Raw genomic sequence first — 24,468 nt, 5'->3', positions numbered from 1 at the left:
TCCCGGCTGTATGTAATTACACAAAACCTTTCCTGAGCTAATAATATAAAACATAGTACATACAAAAACAAAATACTGCAAAGTTTCCTAAGAGCTAGTCGCGATGCTGCCATCTGTTGTTAAACATATCAAACATATTTTTCCAACAGTCTTGAAGGAGTTCCCACATATGCTGAGCACTTGTTGGCTGCTTTTCCTTCACTCTGCGGTCCAACTCATCACAAAACATCTCAATTGGGTTAAGGTTGGGTGATTATGGAGGCCAGGTCATCTGATGCAGCACTCCATCACTCTCCTTCTTGGTCAAATAGCCCTTACACAGCCTGGAGGTGTGATGGGTCATTGTCCTGTTGAAACACAAAGGATAGTCCCACTAAGCACAAAACCAGATGGGATGGTGTATCTCTGCAGAATGCTGTGGTTGCCATGCTGGTTAAGTGTACCTTGAATTCAAAATAAGTCACAGGCAGTGTCACCAGCAAAGCACCCCCTCACCATCACACCTCCTCCTCCATGCTTCACGGTGGGAACTACACATGCGGAAATCACCCGTTCAACTACTCTGCATATCACAAAGATACAGCGGTTGGAACCAAAAATGTCAAATTTGGACTCATCGGACCAAAGGACAGATTTCCACCGGTCTAAAGTCCATTGCTCATGTTTCTTGGCACAAGCAAGTCTCTTCTTCTTATTGGTGTCCTTTAGTAGTGGTTTCTTTGCAGCAATTTGACCACGAAGGCCTGATTCACGCAGTCTCCTCTGAACAGTTGATTTTGACATATGTCTGTTACTTGAACTCTGTGAAGCATTTATTTGGGCTGCAATTTCTGAGGCTGGTAACTCTAATGAACTTATCCTCTGCAGCAGAGGTAACTCTGGGTCTTCCTTTCCTGTGGCGATCCTCATGAGAGCCAGTTTCATCATAGCGCTTGATGGTTTTTGCGACTGCACTTGAAGAAACTTTCAAAGTACTTGAAATTATCCGAAATGACTAACCTACATGTCTTAAATTAATGATGGACTGTAATTTCTCTTCCACAGTTTTGATGTCTTCACTATTATTCTACAATGTAGAAAATAGTCAAAATAAATAAAAACCCTGGAATGAGTATGTGTGTCCAAACTTTTGTCTGGTATTGTAGGTCAATCAGTAATTTACCCATGTGAACTATGACCTACCCTATTTTCTGTATACTTAATACTGTAATAACAACATACTGAGGCATGGTGTTCTCCAGCATCTAAAAAAATGAAGCTGAAGCTGAATGCTGCAACATTGTCATTGACTATTATACAAGACCAAGACCCTAGATAGATCTTTCTCTGGCAGTTACATGTGTTTCCTATCAGATTTTCAGGTTTCTCTGATGAACAGTTTTCCTGCCATCTAAGAGAGGCAATTTCTGCCTTAAAATGTATGTAATGATGAGGACATCTATGAGTAATGATGAGGACATCTATGTGTAATGATGAGGACATCTATGTGTAATGATGAGGACATCTATGAGTAATTATGAGGACATCTATGTGTAATGATGAGAACATCCATGTGTAATGATGAGGACATCTATGTGTAATGATGTGGACATCTATGTGTAAGGATGAGAACATCTATGTGTAATGATGAGGACATCTATGTGTAATGATCAGGACATCTATGTGCAATGATGAGGACATCTATGTGTAATGATGAGGACATCTATGTGTAATGATGAGGACATCTATGTGTAATGATCAGGACATCTATGTAATGGTGAGCATTGATCTTTTATAATGACCACACTAGAAAGCCATGTTGATTAGATATTTTGAACACGGTTCAATGAGTCCAGACCAGATCATTTTCACGGCAACATTTATTTGGTCTGGTGCATATAAACTAGTAACACCCGCCTACATTGAATACCATAGTTGAGGGGGATATTGAGGGATGTTCTGCATGTCAAGGTCATGTAAACATAATTTACAGTAATATAATATTATTCCGAGAAATAAAAACAATTCCCTAGCCAATCAGTGATATCCATTCATTAGGCAATGAAGTGCCAGGGAGATATGAAAACCAGCAGGACTACAACCCTCGAGGACAGGCGTACTGAACTCCTGGTGTGCTCAGAGAACCTTTTTTACTGTAGTAGGTCTGTACTGCCATCTTTTGGTCATATATATGTGGGTTACAGCTTCCTCCACATAGTACTGATGAAGTTGTGCCATTTTATTTGCAAGAATCATATTGTACTTACATTGCCTTTGGGTAAAGACATGATTGCTTATTTGGCAAATAGAGTATGAGACAAATATTTCAACAACCTCAACACAATAATACATATAAAAAATATAAAATGTTAAAATATACTAGGGTTCAAATACATGTGTATTTGATCATTTTTATTTAAATACAAATCAACTACTACTATTGGAAGTATTTGAAAGTATTTTTAAATACTTAATGAAATATTGTTTTCAAATACCTGGGTTAAAGTGTATTTGAGTCAGTGTATTTGAGTAATTTTAAATACATGCCAAAACTTTCCAATTGTATTTCCAAATACATTCCAATGTTAAACTACTTATCTATCAAATAAAACATATCTGAATTCTTTGTTTGTGAAAGTCATTGAGATATTTGAAATAATATTTGAACCCAGGTCTAAATAATAAACATCAACATTAACCCATTAATAAACCCCTTAGTCTCCTGTCCCTTCTGCCATTTCCTCATCCTTAGTCATTTTCATCTCCTTCTTCCTTGCTTCTGCCTCCTCCGCTACAGACTGCTTAACAGACTGCATCCCAATGGCTCCACTCTGTCTCTCCCTCACCTCCTGGTCCAGTTGTTTGTAATTGAAGTAGTTCATGATGAAGAGAAAGATGCCAGGTGCCAGCATCATGGCACCACATGCCCAATACATGTATTTGTAGTCAACAAAGACATCCACCAAAAACCCTGCAGAGAGAGTAGCAGCCATTTATTATATGATTATATATTATATATATTTTTTAAATATATTTTCCCCCTAATCAATCTACACACAATACCCCATAATGACAAAGCAAAAACAGGTTTTTATACATTTTTGCAAATGTATAAAAAAAATATTTTAAAAAATATGACATTTACATACTGTAAGTATTCAGACGTTTTGCTCAGTACTTTATTGAAGCACCTTTGGCAGCAATTACAGCCTCGTATCTTCTTAGGCATGACGCTACAAGCTTGGCACATCTGTATTTGGAGAGTTTCTCCTCTAAAGCTCTGTCAGGTTGAATGGGGAGCGTTTCTGCAGCTATTTTCAGGTCTCTCCAGAGATGTTCAATTGGGTTCAAGTACGGGTTCTAGCTGGGCCACTCAAGGACATTCAGAGATTTGTCCCCAAGCCACTACTGCGTTGTCTTGGCTGTGTGCTTAGGGTCGTTGTCCTGTTGAAAGGTGAACCTTCGCCCATGTCTGAGCCCCTGAGCAGGTTTTCATCAAGGATCTCTCTGTACTTTGCTCTGTTAATCTTTTCCTTGATCCTGACTAGTCTCCCAGTCCCTGCATCTGAAAAACATCCCCACAGCATGATGCTGCCACCACCATGCTACACCTTTGGGATGGTGCCAGGTTTCCTCCAGACGTGACACTTGGCATTCAGGCCAAAGAGTTCAATCTAGATTTGATCAGAACAGACAATCTTGTTTCTCATGGTCTGAGATTCTTCAGGTGACTCCAAGTGGGCTGTCATGTGCCTTTTACTGAGGAGTGGCTTCCGTCTGGCCACACTGCCATAAAGGCCTGATTGGTGGAGTGCTGCAGAGATGGTTGTCCTTCTGGAAGGTTCTCCTATCTCCACAGAGGAACACTAGAGCACTGTCAGAGTGACCATCTGATTTTTGGTCACTTCCCTGACCAAGGCCCTTCTCCCACAATTGCTCAGTTTGGCCAGGCGGCCAGCCCTTGGAAGAATTTTGGTGATTCCAAAGAACACAGGCCACTGTGTTCTTGGGGACCTTCAATGCTGCAGAAATGTTTTGGTACCCTTCCCCTGATCTGTGCCTCGACACAATCCTGTCTCGGAGCTCTTCGGACAATTCCTTTCACCTCATGGCTTGGTTTTTGCTCTGACATGCACTGTCAACCGTGGGACCTTATATAGACCGTGGGACCTTATATAGCCTTTCCAAATCATGTCCAATCTATTGAATTTACCACAGGTGGACTCCAATCAAGTTGTATAAATATCTCAAGGATGATCAATGGAAACGCTGCCAACAAGTGCTCAGCATATGTGGGAACTCCTTCAAGACTGTTGGTCTGAATACTTATGTAAATAAGGTATTTCTGTTTTTATTTTTAATACATTTGCAAACATTTCTAAAAACCTGTTTTCGGTTTTATTTTTTAAATCCATTATAGAATAAGGCTGTAATATAACAACATTTGGAAAAAGTCAAGGAGTCTGAATACTTTCCGAAGGCACTGTATATACACAAGCATCTTTAAAATGTATGAATACTCACTAAAGACACTGGCTGTATCACAACCAGCAGTGATCAAAATCTAATCTAATCAAATCAAATTTATTTGTCACATACACATGGTTAGCAGATGTTAATGCGAGTGTAGCGAAATGCTTGTGCTTCTAGTTCTGACAATGCAGTAATAACCAACAAGTAATCTAACCTAAAAATTCCACAACTACTACCTTATACACACAAGTGTAAAGGGATTAAGAATATGTACATAAAAATATATGAATGAGTGATGGTACAGAACGGCATAGGCAAGATGCAGTAGATGGTATCGAGTACGGTATATACATATGAGATGATATATACATATGAGATGATCGGGAGTCCCATAGGGAGGCACACAATTGGACCAACATCATCTGGGTTAGGGGAGGGTTTAGCCGGGAGCCTTTACTTGGCTCATCGCGCTCTACCGACTCCCTGTGGAGGGCCGGGCACCTGCAAGCTGACATTGGTTGTCAGGTGAACAGTGCTTCCTCCGACACATTGGTGCGCCTGGCTTCTGGGTTAAGTGGGTGGGTGTTAAGAAGCGCGGTTTAGCTGGTCATGTTACGGAGGACGCATGACTCGACCTTCGCCTCCTGAGCCCATTGTGGAGTTGTAGAGATGAGACAAGATCGAAATTAGGGGGAAAGAAATATTTTAAATTATGAATACATTTCCTTCACTCACCTGAAATTGGGGGACCCAGAAGCACAGGGCCACACTCGAGGATGGTGACCAGTCCTACAGCGCTTGAGAACCGCTGTGCTCCCACCAAATCCATCAGGACCTCAAAGAGCAGAGCACACACCATCCAAACGCCACACCAAAGAATACAGCATAAACCACCAGGCCTGCGTACCCCAGGTATACCGCAAGAAACGGGTAGAGGAGGTGACACACACCGTTGTACGCCACAGAGAAACTGAAAAAGTACTGGATCCTGGGTCTAATCCATTTGGTGTTGGCGATGAGGCCGGAGAGAAGGAAAGCGGCCTGGTAGTTATCAATCCCAATACCTTTGGCATATGAGGGGAGAAAGACCACTGGAGCAAAGAAGCCAAAAAACATGACCACATTGCCTATGAGGTAGATGATGAATCCTCTGTGTTTAAAGAGAGAGATATCCATTAATTTGTCTGCACAGCCACCTATCTTCTGCTTCTGCTCTGTTTCAGTTAGAAGGTCCCCTGCCTCAGGGTTAGCTTTGTTCTCAGTGGAACCAACCTTCTTGGCAGTTGTTCTTTTGGAGGCTGTGACAGGATGTTTTTGGACTGTTATCATGTTAACGGGTCTCATCAGGGCAGTTCATCACTATGGCTCCCAGGATCATAAAGCCTCCCCTCCATCCAAAGTTATCAAACAGGAACTGATTGAGTGGAGCCAGAGTGGAGAGGAATATTGGACTTCCTGCCATGGCCAGGCCTTTTGCCATTGGCCTTTTCACCTGGAAGTATTTTCCTATGATTGTAAGGGAAGACTGTAGGTTGAAAGAGAGGTCAAAACCTGTAGAGAAGAAAGGTTGCTTTATCAATCCATCATCTATGAATTAATGAATTCCATTTACATTGGCCGTATGACAGTGATGGTGTCACCCTGAACCTCTTGAAGATTTAAGCTATCCTCTGCCAATCTGTCAGATAACATGCCACTCAAACTTCACTACTATCAGTCCGAGTACAAATTGTCTGAAGCTGAGCTTACATTCAAGTTGCTGTGGTTTCTCTTTAGAGCTCTCTTCCTCTCCATTTAGTTTTTCCGGCATAGCAGTTTATTGACATTTCAACAATCCTTACCCTATCTGAGAATACTTCACTAAAGCATTGTTTGCTGGTATGATAGTTTTCCAAATACCATGCATGTAAAATTATTGACTCATCAGAGTTGGGGAAGAATATCCCAAAGCAACCTTTGTGATAAAATGGTCTAACAGGCCCCATAGTGAAGGTCCTTGAACTGAAAGAGGGAGAGAGTGTAGAGGCTCCCTAGCGCATTGACCCTGAGTGATCAAAGACTATTCCTCCCTACGAGTGACACGGCCTTCTGACGCACATGACATATCTACTCGGAAACCAACCACTCAGTTCCCTCCCTACCCAGTCAGAACTAGAGAGAGAAACATTTATTAAAACATTACACAACACATGCCTGATATTGATTGAGATTTGTGGTTTTCGTGGCTTTAAGCCCATAACAAAGAAAACTGGTGATTATAAATACATTCTACACATTTTCATAATAATGACAACATTTTAAGAAAACATTCAAATAAATACCTCCAATGACTCCAACTAATAAATACAGATGTATAATCGTAGTGCCAAAGGAAGCAGCAACCATAGATGCCCCAACCATGAGCCCACCAATGATAACCACAGTTCGGCAACCATAGCGGTTGACCAGTATACTGCTCACTGGACCTGCAAAGATAATGAGAGGAAAAGCGCTATATTTAAGCAATAAGGTACGAAGGGGTGTGGTATATGGCCGATATACCACGGCTAAGGGCTGTTCTTATGCACGACGCAAAGGAGAGTGCCTAGATACAGGCCTTAGCCATGGTATATTGGCCATATACCACAAACTCTCAAGGTACTTTATTGTTATTATAAACTCGTTACCAACGTAATTAGAACTGTAAAATAACATGTTTTGTCATACCCGTGTTATGCAATCTGATATACCACGGCTGTCAGCCAATCAGCATGTAGGACACGAACAACCCAGTTTATAATCATATATAATTACCTTTCAGTGGCTGTTGCCTTTATTTACACAATGGGACTGTTTCACAGACATAGAACCTGGCCTTGGACTAAAAATAATGCTAAATGGAGAATCTCTGGGAAATCAGCCCAAAGTGTGTGTTGGACAAATAACATTCCTATTGACACATCGTGATACCCCATAAGCCATGACATGCACACACAGTATACACTTACCTCCTGCGTACATGGCAGCCAGCATGATTGAGGACACCCATGCAATCTCACTGTAGGAGACACTGAAGTACATCTGAATCTCCTTGAAGTAGATGGTGAGAGATTTGGGAAAGGCATAGGAGAACCCGATGGAAATGAAGGCACCAAAGACCACAGCCCAGCCCCAGCCTCCATCTGGTGGGGTGTACCCCAGGTTAGTTGTGGCCGCAGGGGGCATGGTGAGTTAGTGACGGCTGTGGAAACAGGATATCTTTGTCTAAAATAACCAGTTGCAACTTGGTTCAAAAGAAGTGAACTGAATAATAGATCACTATCACAGTGATTTTAACATTCAACAAAAGCAGAGAAAATGTACACTCCTTCCTACCTCCTGTCATTACATGTATTGTTAGACTTGACTTCTCCTTAATCTTATGGCATTGCATTCATTACTATGTATCAAGTTTTGGTCATGTCATATGTGTTTTGTGCTTTAAAATATATGGTTCGGCGTTCCCATTTGGGAACTCCCCCCCCCACGTTCAGCTGGAAGGTGGCGCATGGAACGCAAAAATATTCCTAAAAATATTTAACCTCCACACATTAACAAGTCCAATGGCTCAAATGAAAGATAAACACCTTGTTTATCTACCCAGCAAGTCAGATTTCTAAAATGTTTTACGGCGAAAACATAGCACATATTTATGTCAAACCACCACCGAAGACACAGCTAATTTGCATAGCCAAGTTGAAAAAATATGCAATCAACAAACGCAGGATTAAAAGAAAAATAATTTCACTAACCTTTTGAAATCTTCATCAGATGACAGTAATATAACATATAACACAGTACATTTATGTTTTTTTCAATAATATGCTATATATATCCATAAATCTCTGTTTACAATGATGCATCATTCAAAAAATGCTACTCAAATGTCCTGAGAAATGACGATAGCTCTGGCAGATAACGTCAGCTAACAAGGAATATACATCATAAACTTTGACTAAATATGCATGTTCTACATATATATAGGAAGATATACTTCTTCTGAATGCAATCGCTGTGTTACATTTATTTTTAACGTTACAGGTTTCGTTCACTAGGCTATACTATGAGTCGGCGCTCAAAAAGTAGCATTATGGCTCCTCTATCTTGGAGTCCACAGAAACACAAATTTACCACATAAATATTCCCTTACCTTTGCTGTTCTTCCATCAGAAGACCTGGAAGGAATTATACTTACCAAAAACAGCGTTTAGTTTTGCAGTCTGTGTCTTTCGGTTCTCAAACACGACACATTTCGGTTGAAATGCAGCCAAAAGTCAAGTGGATGCGCACCAAAACGTAGAAATTACATATTATATGTCGACTAACCTTGTCAAACTAAGTTCATAATCAAGCTTTAACATGTTATAAAGGTGTACAGCAATTGTGAGGACGAACAGAAACACAGGCACCGTTTAATCGATCTTGGAAAAAAGACAGGACCCGAGCAGAGCGCGCATAAGAGTAACCTGTTTTTTCGCGTGACCGAAAGGTTTCGGCCCGCCAAAACTCTCGTGAGCGCGCGATTCTCACAATGAGAAGCCCCATTGGAAGCAGACATCGCGCTGAAGACAAAGAGACTATTCCCAGACCTGTAGGTGCTTGGGAAGGGTGGGGGCGATGACGTCAAAGTTGGGCCAACTTTTATGATGACAAGAGAGAGTTTGGGAGAATGACTGCCCTGAGAGTTCTGCTTTACATACAGACCTAATTTAAACGGTTTTAGAAGCTTTAGAGTGTTTTCTATTCAATAATATGTTTTGTTTGCATATATTAGCAACTTTTGACAAAAATAATTTCTGTTTAATATGGGCACGCAATTCCTCCAAAGGGGGCAGTAAACAGCCCTATCCCCAACATTAAGCGTCAGCTTACCTCTTTCAGTGCTATAGAATTCAGATGTGTTACCTCCGTTTTTCTCCTTTGACAATCTTTCATAGGTATCCCTCGTAGCGAAAGTTGTGTCTTCATCACGTTGGTGCTGCTCATTCCAAATATTGATCATCATCTTATCAGGGGTTTTGTCATGGTAGGAGGGAGGAGGGATCATTTCAGGCCAGTCAGAATCAAATTGACACACAGGGACCACTTTTGTGGCACTTTTATACAACAATAATACTGGGGAACAAAAACACATTTGATTAACAGTATCATTCAAAAGTTTGGACACACCTACTCATTCTAGGGGTTTTCTTTATTTTTTACTCTTTTCTACATTGAAGAATAATAGTGAAGACATCAAAACTATGAAATAACACATATGGAATCACGTTGTAACCAAAAAAGTGTTAAACAAATCCAAATATATATTTTAGATTCTTCAAAGTAGCCACCCTTTGCCTTGATGACAACTTTGCACACTCTTGGCATTCACTCAAACAGCTTCACGTGGAATGCTTTTCCAACAGTCTTGAAGGAGTTCCCACATATGCTGAGCATTTGTTGGCAGCTTTTCCTTCACTCTGCTGTCCAACTCATCCCAAACCATCTCGATTGGGTTGAGGTCAGGTGATTGTGGAGGCCAGGTCATCTGATGCAGCACTCCTGTTGAAAAACACATCATAGTTCCATTAAGCGCAAACCAGATGGGATGATGTATCCCTGCAGAATTTGGGCCAAGTCTATTGCTCTTGTTTCTTGACCCAAGCAAGTCTCTTCTTCTTATTGGTGTCCTTTAGTAGTGGTTTCTTTGCAGCAATTCGACTATGAAGGCCTGACTCAAGCAGTCTTCTCTGAACAGTTGAAATGAAATGTGTCTGTTACATGAACTCTGTGAAGCATTTATTAAGGCTGCAATTTCTGAAGCTGGTAACTCTAATGAACTTAATTGAAATGCATCACACCTCATGAAGCTGGTTGAGACAATGCCAAGAGTGTGCAAAGCTGTCATCAAGGCAACGGTTGGCTACTTTGAAGAATCTCAAATATAAAATATGTTTTGATTTGTTTAACACTTTTTTGGTTATTACATGATTCCATATGTGTTATTTTATAGTTTTGATTTGATGTCTTCACCAGTATTCTACAATGTAGAAAATAGTAAAAATTAAGAAAAACCTTTGAATGAGTAGGTGTCTCCTTTCGACAGGTACTGTAGCTAAAATGAAATGCAACACGTTCGCTCATCTGAAGTCACCTTTCAGTGAGATGGAAGCCTTTCCTTTCTATTCTAAGATTTGAAATCTCCAAAATGTGCTTTCCTTGGTTGCTTTCCACAGCTACTTTATTTGGTTTTTACCAAAAAGGCAGACCCAGCTTTACCTCAAAGACACCCACTTAATGAATCATCCCAGATTACATTAGGATTTTGGTGTCAAAAGAACATATTTGATTAGTCAACACAGGTCCATCTTTTTCACTTCCCAAGCACTAAGAAGGTCAATTGCCCAACATGCCAGATGCTTATGTAACGGATGTGAAATGGCTAGCTTAGTTAGCGGTGTGCACTAAATAGCGTTTCGTCACTTGCTCTGAGACCTTGAAGTAGTAGTTTCCCTTGCTCTGCAAGGGCCGCGGCTTTTGTGGAGCGATGGGTAACGATGCTTCGAGGGTGACTGTTGTCGTTGTGCGCAGAAGGTCCCTGGTTCGCGCCCGGGTATGGGCGAGGGGACGGTTTAAAATTATACTGTTACACTTACTCAGATAAATCTGTGTTTTCAGTGTAAATTAGTTCCAAACTTTAAATAATCTACATTTTCACAATTGAACATCGAACTCATTAAATAAGCAGATTTCTCTTAGATTCCTTATTGAAGTATTTGTTCAGGTCAGACAAATTCAAATGATAATTTCCTCCTTTACTGACCACAATCTGCTTGGTGGTCGTGTAGGCCTATAATTGCACAATCAAAGAATGAAGGTTAGGAAGGATTTCCCTGAAACTTGACAGTGAAGCTGACCTTTTAGTAATGATGCAATTTTATCAAGACGATACAGCCGGCAGCCTGGTTCCTTGCCTGGGGACCAAGTGGACCAAATTTCTAAATACTCCGTCTGGAAGATGACAGTGTTTGATCCTGGAAAGGGTCCTCTCAGGTCCTCTACAAGCCAGAATGTTGAATAAAATGATATTTGAAATCACTCTGGTGTTGGTCCTTCAGCTGCTCGAAATTTAGGACAAAATATCCTCAGGAAAGTATTGTTTCGCCGACCTTTTAAGGCACTGGGACTGAAGTTCACATTTCTATCACCAAGCTCAAAACTATGTAAACACCGGCAAGCCTTCGGTTAGTATGCATGGCTCGCGTGCTTGTACTCCATCTCGTGCGAGTGCATTTTGAAGTCGGTTTAATAATAATTTCAACCAGTTGAGGGACAAACACCAAGGATAAGTTTAAATATACACTGAACAAAACTATGAATGCAACATGTAAAGTGTGGGTCCCATGTTTCATGAGCTGAAGTAAAAGATCCCAGAAATGTTCTATACGCACAAAAATCGTATTTCTCTTATATTTTGTGCACAAATTTGTTTACATACCTGCATTTCTCCTTTGCCAAGATAATCCAACCACCTGACAGGTGTGGCATATCAAGAAGCGCATTAATCAGCATGATCATTACACAGGTGCACCTTGTGCTGGGGACAATGCGCGATGGCCACTCTCTAAAATGTGCAGTTTTGTCACACAACACAATACCACATATGTTTTGAGGGAGCGTGCAATTGGCATGGTGACTCCAAGAATGTCCAACAGAGCTGTTGCCAGAGAATTGAATGCTAATTTCTCTGCCTCCAACGTCGTTTTAGAGATATCCAACCGGCCTCAGAACCGCAGACCACGTGTATGGCTTTGTATGGGCAAGCGGTTTGCTGATGTTGTGAACAGAGGAAAAGTTACAGTGCATTTCCACATAACATTTTGGGGGCGATGAAACAACAGAGCCACATATATTTTCAATGTAGGGAAGTGAAGTGGGCGGGGGACCGTTGGGCCATGCAATAATGGGCGATGGAGCGTGAACAAGGTGGGACCAAAGTCGGGGCAAGCATAGAGAATTATAGAGACTTCTAGTGGCCAAAAGGCTGTTTTAGCATGGACAGCACCATTGAGGGCTTCCACCATTTTAATGTCGTCAACTGGTTGGGACATCAAACTTTATTGGCTTATCCCTCCTGATGACCCTGTTGGAGTCATGTCATACTGGGTCATCAGGAGGGATCAGCCAATTGTGAAGAAGAAAATTGACTACTTCACAATTGAGATTGCCTTAATGGTGCTGCAGTGCTCTCACAGAAGCCAAAATAGGAACTATATAGGGATGTTTTCTCTATCATTCTCATTGTGAAAAACTTTATGCAAATACTCAGTCATATGGCTATGCTATTGACCAATCAAAGCTCACTAGCTTCCAGACCCTACTGGATTGGCTGTTGAGACCTAGCACCACCTATTCTGCTTGCTAGCACCCATATGAGGGTAAGGCTAGAGTGGCTATCCGAATGATCATGTTATGTGGAAATTCCCTCTTCTTACACAGACATTTCAGTGTGTATGACCACCAGAAAGGAAAAGGCGAAGTGAGAGGGTCGACTCCCCCCAAAATCTGTCCTCTCAGATTAAGCAGACTTGGTCTGTTTAAATGGATACTTTGAGATTTTGGCAATAATGACTTTTATTTACTTCCCCAGAGTCAGGTGAACTTGTGGATACCATTTGTCGTGACTGTCCTGATGAGGTCAGGTTACAGGAGACCACAACCCTACAGATTCTCTCTCAACCCCAACAGAGGAGGAGAGATCTAGGGGTCTGAAGATGTGGGGTTTTTATGACCCCTCACGCCCATGGTAAATCTTAGGCCACAGACAAATTCCTTTTGTCCTGTTACTATGGAGAACCAGCCTCAGAACATTAAACATGAAATAAAGAGATTTGGATCAATGGTTTCTATCAGCCACAATGGTGGTCATGACGATAGATGGAATATAAAAATGTATGTCATTTTTGTTTTGTTATTAAAGGTTAATAGATTACGTTATTACGAAAACATTGTAACGTCAACAGTTTACCTAGTATATGTTTGATGTTTATACATTGTACGTTGTACGGAAAATGTCCAAATCAAAGAGAATGTTTTGGTAAAGATGAAATGTGAAATTAGTTGTCTAAAATTGGATTTGAGTCAAATCTAGACCATGCCCATAACTTACTACGCCCAGAGAATTGCCCTAAAGGCGGTTACGCCCACTTCTGACACGAGGGTATAAAACCTGTAAGTGAAGAATTTACAGATAAGACTATGTGACCCAAGCTGCAGCCGAGGTCTAAAAAGTAAACGAACCCAAAACGCCACACAAGTTTGAAGACAAATAAATATTTTTCTACTCAAGCTATGGATGAGTAGCTGTGTCTAAGTGGGTGAATTCAAGTCGAACCACCTAGCCTCCACTCCCCCTCGAATCGTGGTATCTACACTGTTTCATTCCTACGCTGTGAGCTCTGAGCTACAGAGCTGTCGGTCCTCAGAAGAGCCTTTCCAGAGCAAGGGCGAGGGAATAGACTCCTCAGCCAAAATGACACTGACATCGTGAGGGCGACCAGAGAGTTGCGCCGGAGAAGTGCGTCATTGAGCAGCCTGAGCGGTCCACGCGGAGAATCCACAGAGACCTTCCCCACGTAATTACATCATTATAGGGTAAGTAAGGGTAAGTAATCCTTCTCACCCCCCTTCTCCCCCCCAACAAGATTTAGATGCAAGTGGCTGTTCCACTGGTTGTCATAAGGTGTATGCACCAATTTGTAAGTCGCTCTGGATAAGAGCGTCTGCTAAATGACTTAAATGTAAATGTAATGTAATTATATTCTGACCCATAAGAGCGGCAGTTTGGGGCAAGGCTAGGGTTAGAATAAGCATAGCTGACAAATTCACCCAAATGTATATTTCTCTCGTGTACTTTCTCTTTTTCTCTCTCTTTTAAAACCCCATTTTGGGGTTTTCTAATCAATAGCCTAGAATGTGTTTTGTGTATGTATATCTTTTATCATCATTTTAGCATTCCAGTAAATAAATACTCAACTAAGATTGGTGTGGTACGAACTCATTGGTGAGACCCGGGTCCGTGCAGATTCCAGGATTATGCAATGTTCAGAACGAGACTGTAGAGGTAACTGATTAATTAGCGGCTGTTGTAAAATCGATATTCTGATATTCTTTGAGTTAATTTGGGAAATAGAAACTCAATAAAACAAAGTTTCCCATGGTGCCCCAGGTTAATGAGTTAATAATTGCTTGATTCAGTTAATCAAGCAATTAGAAACCTTTAATCATTTGATGAGCAACAGTCGTCACATTAACTAATACAATGTCACAACACATTTGTATGTCTCTGTGTCCAGTATGAAGGAAATTAGATGTAGTTTTGTGAGACAAAACGATGATGCAGCCAGTCAAGATGCTGTAAATTTTGTAGCTGTAGAACATTTTGAGGATCTGAGGGCCCATGCCGAATCTTTTCAGCCTCCTGAGGGGGAAGAGGCGTTATCGTGCCTTCTTCACAACTATGTTGCTCTGTGTGGACCATGTAAATTACAGAAGTGATGTGGACAGCAAGGAACCTGAAGCTCTTGACCTGCTCCACTACAGCCCCGTCGATGTGGATGGGGGCGTGCTTGGCCCTCTGTTTCCTGTCGTCCACGATCAGCTCCTTTGTCATGCTGACGTTGAGGGAGAGGTTGTTGTCCTGGCACGAGTGTATTGATATGTTTTCTACAAAAGATCATTGGCTAGAATGTTCCCACCTGATCTTACCTCGTCCCATCTGCCTTCCGCCTTTACGAACATGTCTTTCCATTGTAGAGAGGTCAGTCGACCATCCAACCTGGTCTCCGGCATTTCTTATTGTTCTGTACGTAAATCCGAGATGCTCCATTTAGTGTGATATGTTACATTTCATATGTTATCTATTCATTTATGGATGTCCATCATCCATTTCTTAGGATATGTTACGAATTGCAATTCATATGACGTGTTCATTGCAATTTGTTGTGACTAACCTTAGCTAGGTGGCCAAAGGAACATAACAGAAATATGATGCAAAGTTTTTGATCTACCAGTAGTTTCTTTGCAAAGATATATAAAGCGATCTGTGCATTTGAATAACAGCAGAAATACACCTATTTCACTTTTGCATTTCAAAAATTGAATGACCCCTTCTGCCTGCCCACTGTTTTGAACAGATTAGATAATACTATCTAGAACAAGCAGCCAGCTCATGAACAAACAAGTGCACCAGGGAGAACAGTCGTCACTAGTTACCACAGCTACAAGTTGTTTTTATGGGTATCTGTACTTTGCTTAACTATTTATAGTTTTAACATCTTTTACTTCACTACATTTATAAAGAAAGTAATGTACTTTTTACTCCATACATTTTCCCTGACACCCAAAAGTACTTGCTACATTTTGAATGCTTAGCAGGATAGGAAAATGGTCCAATTCATCCACTTATCAAGAGAACATCCCCGCTCATCCCTACTGCCTCTGATCTGACAGACTTTCTAAAAAAAATTATTAGCTTGTAAATTATATGTTGTGTTGGAGTGTGCCCCTGGCTATCCGTAAATTAAATAAACAAGAAAATGGTGCCATCTGGTTTGCTTAATATACGGAATTGAAATTATTTATACTTTTACTTTTGATACTTAAGTATATTTTAGCAATTACATTTACATTTACCATAACATTAACCACACTGCTAACCTTATACCTTACCCTAACCTTATTAAACCAAGACCAAAAAGCTAATGTTAGTTTTCATACATTTTTACAATATAGCCAATTTTGACTTTGTGGCTGTGATAACTAATGGAAACCAGGGCGAATGCAACAAGCATAGTATATGCAATAAGTGAAAACACATTATGTAACTGGGGATAGCGAGCTAACATAATGTCACAAAACATAATGTGTTAGCCAGGTAACATTCATTCTGAAATAACTCCATATATTTCCCGAATTAGTTAGATATTAGTTTAGAAATATGTGAAATTGATATGGGAGCTAACTAGCTAGTGAGCTATCATATAGTTATAGCTAGCTAACTAGTTAGCTGCTTATTTGACCCGAACATCTACCAAACTATTTCTAATTGTTTTTTTTTAATTACTGTAGTTGGCTAATTAATTTGATCCTGCTTTGTGATACACCAAGTTTAATGCTGTTTGAGTCCACACAACATGATGCCCTGTCACCCTAAAACCTCATGAACAACATGGGAGGAATGAAATTGGCCATGCTTTTTTGTCCTACCAGAGCCGAGATGAGAAGGTTCCTAGTTAGTGTATCCCTCTGTACTTCGACTCTTGTTGGATGTACTGTAGTTGTCCAGTTTATCAGGTCCCAGGCTCCCATGACTGTTGTGATTATTTATTTACAAGTAAATTACAATTAGCTTTTTGCTTTAGCGCCATATGTACCTGATAGAGCAGTTCTAGTCTCATGTGCGGAAGTAAGCCAGCTGTCTGGCGTGAGAGACTCATTGGGAGGAGACTAGAGCAGATCCAGAAGTTCTGACTGGTCGCACATTTGAACACACCAGGACAGCCCATTTACTTTGTGCTGTTATAAATTATGCTATGAAATCCTACGATTTCGTTGGGGCAGTTCCCCCTCATAGAAAATAGCTGGCAAGACAATCCAAGCAAGCAAAATCATGGGCATTGATATGGAGTTGGTACCCCCTTTGCTGCTTTAACAGCCTCCACTCTTCTGTGAAGGCTTTCCACTAAGATATTGGAACATTGCTGTGGGGACTTGCTTCCATTCAGCCACAAGAGCATTAGTGAGGTTGGTCCCAGATGTTGGGCGATTAGGCCTGGCTCGCAGTCGGCATACCAATTCATCCCAAAGGTGTTCGATGGAGTTCATGCCAGTCAAGTTCTTCTACACCGATCTCGACAAACCATTTCTGGATTGACCTTGCTTTGTGCACGGGGGCTTTGTCATGCTGAAACAGGAAAAGGCATTCCCCAAAATGTTGTCACTAATTTGGAAGCACAGAATCGTCAAAAATGTCATTGTGTGCTGTAGCATTAAGATTTCCCTTCACTGGAACTAAGGGTCCTAGCCCGAACCATGAAAAACAGCCCCAGACTATTATTCCACTTCCACCAAATGTTACAGTTGGCGCTATGCATCGGAGCAGGTAGCATTCTCCTGGCATCTGCCAAATCCAGATTTGTCTGTCGGACTACCAGTTGGGGAAGCATGATTTATCACTCCAGAGAACTGCTTTACATCACTCAAGCATTGCGCATGGTGATCTTAGGTTTTTGTGCGGCTGCTCGAAACCCATTTCATGAAGCTCCCGACTAACAGTTATTGTGCTGATGATACTTCCAGAGGCAGCATGGAACGCGGTAGTGAGTACTGCAACCGAGGTCAGATGATTTTTACGTGTTACGAGCTTCAGCAGTCAGCGGTCCCGTTCTGTAAACTTGTGTGGCCAAACCACTTTGCGGCTGAGCTGTTGTTGCTCCTAGACATTTCCACTTCACAATAACAGCACTTACAATTGACCGGGGCAGCTGTAGCAGTTCAGAAATTTGACGAACTGACTTGTTGGAAATGTGAGATACACAGGTGTTGGTGGTTTGGATTTCATCAGAGATCTGTATATATTGACAAGATGCTTATGCCTCCACCTAATAGTGGGAGTTGTTATCCCAAGGCATGAAGATAGGTGACAAGCTTAAATAAGAAATGCATTGGGCTTATTTTGGACAGATTTGGGTGAGTGTGAAACCTTTCGCTTCACCTCTTCCTCTTTGGTTTCAATCAACAGGTGATTTGGCATTCACTCATTTCACCTGGGTTACAGATGTAACCTTGGTTCTCTGAGTAGAGTAACAGGTCGTCAAAAGACCTATAGGAACTCCTTCCCCTTCATCCGATGTCATTGAGATGCTTATTATATAATATGTTCGCCCTCCCTAGAATCCTGTGTTTCAGACATAAGGAAGTGGATGGCGGCAAATGTTTAACTTTTAAACTCAGACAAAACAGAGATGCTTGTTCTAGGTCCCAAGAAACAAAGAGATCTTCTGTTGGATCTGACAAATAATCTTGATGGTTGTACAGTCATCTCAAATAAAACTGTAAAGGACCTCGGTGTTACTCTGGACCCTGATCTCTCTTTTGACGAACATATCAAGAATACTTCAATTACAACTTTTTTCCATCTTCGTAACATTGCAAAAATCAGAAACTTTCTGTCCAAAAATGATGCAGAAAAATGTATCCATGCTTTTGTCACTTCTAGATTAGACTACTGCAATGCTCTACTTTCCGGCTCCCCGGATGAAGCACTAAACCATTTCAGTTAGTGCTAAACATGGCTGCTAGAATCTTGACTAGAACCAAAAAAATGGATCATATCACTCCAGTGCTATCCTCTCTACCCTGGTTTCCTGTTAAGGCTAGGACTGATTTCAAGGTTTTACTGCTAACCTACAAATAATTAAATGGGCTTGCTCCTACCTATCTTTCCGATTTGGTCCTGCCGTACATACCTACACGTATGCTATGGTCACAAGACGAAGGCCTCCTTACTGTCCCTAGAATTTCTAAGCAAACAGCTGGAGGCAGGGCTTTCTCCTAAAGAGCTCAAATTTTATGGAATGGTCTGCCTATCCATGTGAGAGACACAAACTCTCAGACACTCGACCTTTAAGTCTTTATTGAAAACTTGTCTCTTCAGTAGGTCCTATGATTGAGTGTAGTCTGGCCCAGGGGTGTGAAGGTGAACAAAAAGGCACTGGAGCGACGAACCACCCTTTCTGTCTCTGCCTGCCCGGTTCAAATTCAATCAATCAATCAAATTTTATTTATATAGCCCTTCGTACATCAGCTGATATCTCAAAGTGCTGTACAGAAACCCAGCCTAAAACCCCAAACAGCAAGCAATGCAGGTGTAGAAGCACGGTGGCTAGGAAAAACTTCATAGAAAGGCCAAAACCTAGGAAGAAACCTAGAGAGGAACCAGGCTATGTGGGGTGGCCAGTCCTCTTCTGGCTGTGCCGGGTGGAGATTATAACAGAACATGGCCAAGATGTTCAAATGTTCATAAATGACCAGCATGGTCGAATAATAACAAGGCAGAACAGTTGAAACTGGAGCAGCAGCACAGTCAGGTGGACTGGGGACAGCAAGGAGTCATCATGTCAGGTCGTCCTGGGGCACGGTCCTTGGGCTCAGGTCCTCAGAGAGAGAGAGAGAAAGAAAGAGAGAATTAGAGAGAGCATATGTGGGGTGGCCAGTCCTCTTCTGGCTGTGCCGGGTGGAGATTATAACAGAACATGGCCAAGATGTTCAAATGTTCATAAATGACCAGCATGGTAGTAAGGCAGAACAGTTGAAACTGGAGCAGCAGCATGGCCAGGTGGACTGGGGACAGCAAGGAGTCATCATGTCAGGTAGTCCTGGGGCATGGTCCTAGGTCTCAGGTCAGTTGAAACTGGAGCAGCAGCATGGCCAGGTGGACTGGGGACAGCGAGGAGCCATCATGTCAGGTAGTCCTGGGGCATGGTCCTAGGGCTCAGGTCCTCCGAGAGAGAGAAAGAACGAAGGAGAGAATTAGAGAACGCACACTTAGATTCACACAGGACACCGAATAGGACAGGAGAAGTACTCCAGATATAACAAACTGACCCTAGCCCCCCGACACAAACTACTGCAGCATAAATACTGGAGGCTGAGACAGGAGGGTTCAGGAGACACTGTGGCCCCATTCGAGGACACCCCCGGACAGGGCCAAACAGGAAGGATATAACCCCACCCACTTTGCCAAAGCACAGCCCGCACACCACTAGAGGGATATCTTCAACCACCAACTTACCATCCTGAGACAAGGCTGAGTATAGCCCACAAAGATCTCCCGCACCCCCTGCAGGGACGGCATGAGAGAGCCCCAGTAAGCCAGTGACTCAGCCCCTGTAATAGGGTTAGAGGCAGAGAATCCCAGTGGAAAGAGGGGAACTGGCCAGGCAGAGACAGCAAGGGCGGTTCGTTGCTCCAGAGCCTTTCCGTTCACCTTCCCACTCCTGGGCCAGACTACACTCAATCATATGACCCACTGAAGAGATGAGTCTTCAGTAAAGACTTAAAGGTTGAGACCGAGTTTGCGTCTCTGACATGGGTAGGCAGACCGTTCCATAAAAATGGAGCTCTATAGGAGAAAGCCCTGCCTCCAGCTGTTTGCTTAGAAATTCTAGGGACAATTAGGAGGCCTGCGTCTTGTGACCGTAGCGTACGTGTAGGTATGTACGGCAGGACCAAATCAGAGAGATAGGTAGGAGCAAGCCCATGTAATGCTTTGTAGGTTAGCAGTAAAACCTTGAAATCAGCCCTTGCTTTGACAGGAAGCCAGTGTAGAGAGGCTAGCACTGGAGTAATATGATCAATTTTTTTGGTTCTAGTCAGGATTCTAGCAGCCGTATTTAGCACTAACTGAAGTTTATTTAGTGCTTTATCCGGGTAGCCGGAAAGTAGAGCATTGCAGTAGTCTAACCTAGAAGTGACAAAAGCATGGATTAATTTTTCTGCATCATTTTTGGACAGAAAGTTCCTGATTTTTGCAATATTACGTAGATGGAAAAAAGCTGTCCTCGAAATGGTCTTGATATGTTCTTCAAAAGAGAGATCAGGGTCCAGAGTAACGCCGAGGTCCTTCACAGTTTTATTTGAGACGACTGTACAACCATTAAGATTAATTGTCAGATTCAACAGAAGATCTCTTTGTTTCTTGGGACCTAGAACAAGCATCTCTGTTTTGTCCGAGTTTAATAGTAGAAAGTTTGCAGCCATCCACTTCCTTATGTCTGAAACACATGCTTCTAGCGAGGGCAATTTTGGTGCTTCACCATGTTTCATTGAAATGTACAGCTGTGTGTCATCCGCATAGCAGTGAAAGTTAACATTATGTTTTCGAATAACATCCCCAAGAGGTAAAATGTATAGTGAAAACAATAGTGGTCCTAAAACAGAACCTTGAGGAACACCGAAATTTACAGTTGATTTGTCAGAGGACAAACCATTCACAGAGACAAACTGATATCTTTCCGACAGATAAGATCTAAACCAGGCCAGAACATGTCCGTGTAGACCAATTTGGGTTTCCAATCTCTCCAAAAGAATGTGGTGATCGATGGTATCAAAAGCAGCACTAAGGTCTAGGAGCACGAGGACAGATGCAGAGCCTCGGTCCGATGCCATTAAAATGTCATTTACCACCTTCACAAGTGCCGTCTCAGTGCTATGATGGGGTCTAAAACCAGACTGAAGCATTTCGTGTACATTGTTTGTCTTCAGGAAGGCAGTGAGTTGCTGCGCAACAGCCTTTTCTAAAATTTTTGAGAGGAATGGAAGATTCGATATAGGCCGATAGTTTTTTATATTTTCTGGGTCAAGGTTTGGCTTTTTCAAGAGAGGCTTTATTACTGCCACTTTTAGTGATTTTGGTACACATCCAGTGGATAGAGAGCCGTTTATTATGTTCAACATAGGAGGGCCAAGCACAGGAAGCAGCTCTTTCAGTAGTTTAGTTGGAATAGGGTCCAGCATGCAGCTTGAAGGTTTAGAGTCCATGATTATTTTCATCATTGTGTCAAGAGATATAGTACTAAAACACTTGAGCGTCTCTCTTGATCCTAGGTCCTGGCAGAGTTGTGCAGACTCAGGACAACTGAGGTTTGGAGGAATACGCAGGTTTAAAGAGGAGTCTGTAATTTGCTTTCTAATAATCATAATCTTTTCCTCAAAGAAGTTCATGAATTTATCACTGCTAAAGTGAAAGTCATCCTCTCTTGGGGAATGCTGCTTTTTAGTTAGCTTTGCGACAGTATCAAATAGGAATTTCGGATTGTTCTTATTTTCCTCAATTAAGTTAGGTTCCCCTCTTTCCACTGGGATTCTCTGCCTCTAACCCTATTACGGGGGCTGAGTCACCAGGCTTACTGGTGCTCTTCCAGGCCGTCCCTAGGAGGGGTACGTCACTTGAGTGGGTTGAGCCATTGACGTGATCTTCCTGTCCAGGTTGGCGCCCGCGTTGGATTCATAACATGGGGGAGATCTTTGTGGGCTTTACTCAGCCTTGTCTCTGGGTAGTAGGTTGGTGGTTGAAGATATCCCTCTAGTGGTGTGGGGGCTGTGCTTTGGAAAAGTGGGTGGGCTTATATCCTGCCTGTTTGGCCCTGTCCGGGGTTATTGTCAGACAGGGCCACAGTGTCTCCCGACCACTCCTGTCTCAGCCTCCAGTATTTATGCTGCAGTAGTTTGTGTCGGGGGGCTAGGGTCAGTCTGTTATATCTGGAGTATTTCTCCTGTCTTATCCGGTGTCCTGTGTGAATGTAGGTATGCTCCCTCTAATTCTCTCTCTCTTTTTCTCTCTTTCTCTCTCTCTCTTTCTCCTTCTATCTTTCTCTCTTCTCTCAGAGGACCTGAGCCCTAGGACCATGCCTCAGGACTACATGGCCTGATGACTTCTTGCTGTCCCCAGTCCACCTGGGCATGCTGATGCTCCAGCTTCAACTGTTCTGCCTGCGGCTATGAAACCCTGACCTGTTCACTGGACGTGCTACCTTGTCCCGGACCTGCTGTTTTGGAACCTCTCTCTACCGCTCCTGCTGTCTCTAACTGTGAATGATCAGCTATGAAATGCCTACTGACATTGACTCCTGAGGTGTTGACCTGTTGCAACCTCTACAACCACTGTGATTACTATTATCTGACCCTGCTGGTCATCTATGAACGTTTGAACATCTTGGCCATCTACTGTTATAATCTCCACCCAGCACAGTTAGAAGAGGACTGGCCACTCCTCAGAGCCTGGTTCTTCTCTAGGTTTCTTCCTAGATTCCAGCTTTTCTAAGGAGTTTTCCTAGCCACCGTGGTTCTACATCTGCATTGCTTGCTGTTTGGGGTCTTAGGCTGGGTTTCTGTACAGCACTTTTTTTAACCTTTATTTAACTAGGCAAGTCAGTTAAGAACAAATTCATATTTTAAATGACGGCCTAGGAACAATGGGTTAACTGTCTGTTCAGGGGCAGAATGACAGATTTGTCCCTTGTCAGCTTGGGGATTTGAACATGCAACCTTCTGGTTACTAGTCCAACGCTCTAACCACTAGGCTACCCTGCCGCCCCACCCTGTGGCATCGGCTGATGTAAAAAGCTCTTCATAAATACATTTTATTTGATTGAACTCCAAGTGAGGGAGTGATAATTCTGGATGAATAGGCTGGTGTGGCAGTCAAGGGGGGACTGGCATGACACCGCGGGTCGACAAGCGCCAACAACAGGTACGACAAGCGAATTAGCTACAGTAGCTATGTGTAGCTATGAGCTAACCTCTGAGGTAACGGGATAGACCCGAAGCTAACACACAAGGATGAAAATGCCCGGCAAAAGCAATAACAGTTAGCTAGTATGGGCAGCACAATTAAGAGAGAGAGGGGGAGTAGAGTCGTTGAAGAATTGTAATTCCGTAAAACAGTAATTCAAAGGGGATTAATAGCAATCTTGTAATGTAAAATACATAAACATGAGAGTAAAGAAAAAGACAGTATGTCACACCACACTGCCTTTTATAGTGACAGGTCACGTGGGTACAGTAACGGGTGTGGCGTGACTGTAAACATCTTTGATATTATTAAGCATCTCAATCACATCGCCTAAAGGGGAAGGAGTTCCCATAGGTCATTTGGCGACCTGGTATGAAAACGAAAGACGATAGTATCTTCTGGCCGGGAGAGTTTTGACGACGCTCGTTCTGAACGTTAAAACGCTTGTGGTACGTTTTTTGGAAACATAAGGAACAAATCTTTCATTTCAGCTAGAAATCTTTTTTATTTTTTATTACTACACACCTTTATAGGGGTAGTGTTGCCACACAACCATGTCTCCATGTTACAGCCCTTGTTAACATTTTAACGACAGATTGAAGACAGAAGCGAGCACCTGTGCTAATTAGCTATCTAGCGTGCTTTGAACACCTGTGTGTAAGCAT

General features: G+C 42.1%; 1 pseudogene; it reads right to left on the bottom strand.

Annotated features, from left to right (window-relative positions):
* Nucleotides 1-1,877: 1,877 nt before the first annotated feature.
* Nucleotides 1,878-8,152, bottom strand: LOC118360398 (monocarboxylate transporter 2-like; annotated as a pseudogene).
* Nucleotides 8,153-24,468: the final 16,316 nt, after the last annotated feature.

This window comes from Oncorhynchus keta, chromosome 28, assembly GCF_023373465.1.
Source record: "Oncorhynchus keta strain PuntledgeMale-10-30-2019 chromosome 28, Oket_V2, whole genome shotgun sequence".
Classification (NCBI taxonomy): Eukaryota; Metazoa; Chordata; class Actinopteri; order Salmoniformes; family Salmonidae; genus Oncorhynchus; species Oncorhynchus keta.
The sequence above is the reverse complement of the archived record's forward strand: the minus strand, read 5'-3'. Positions and strand labels throughout refer to the sequence as shown.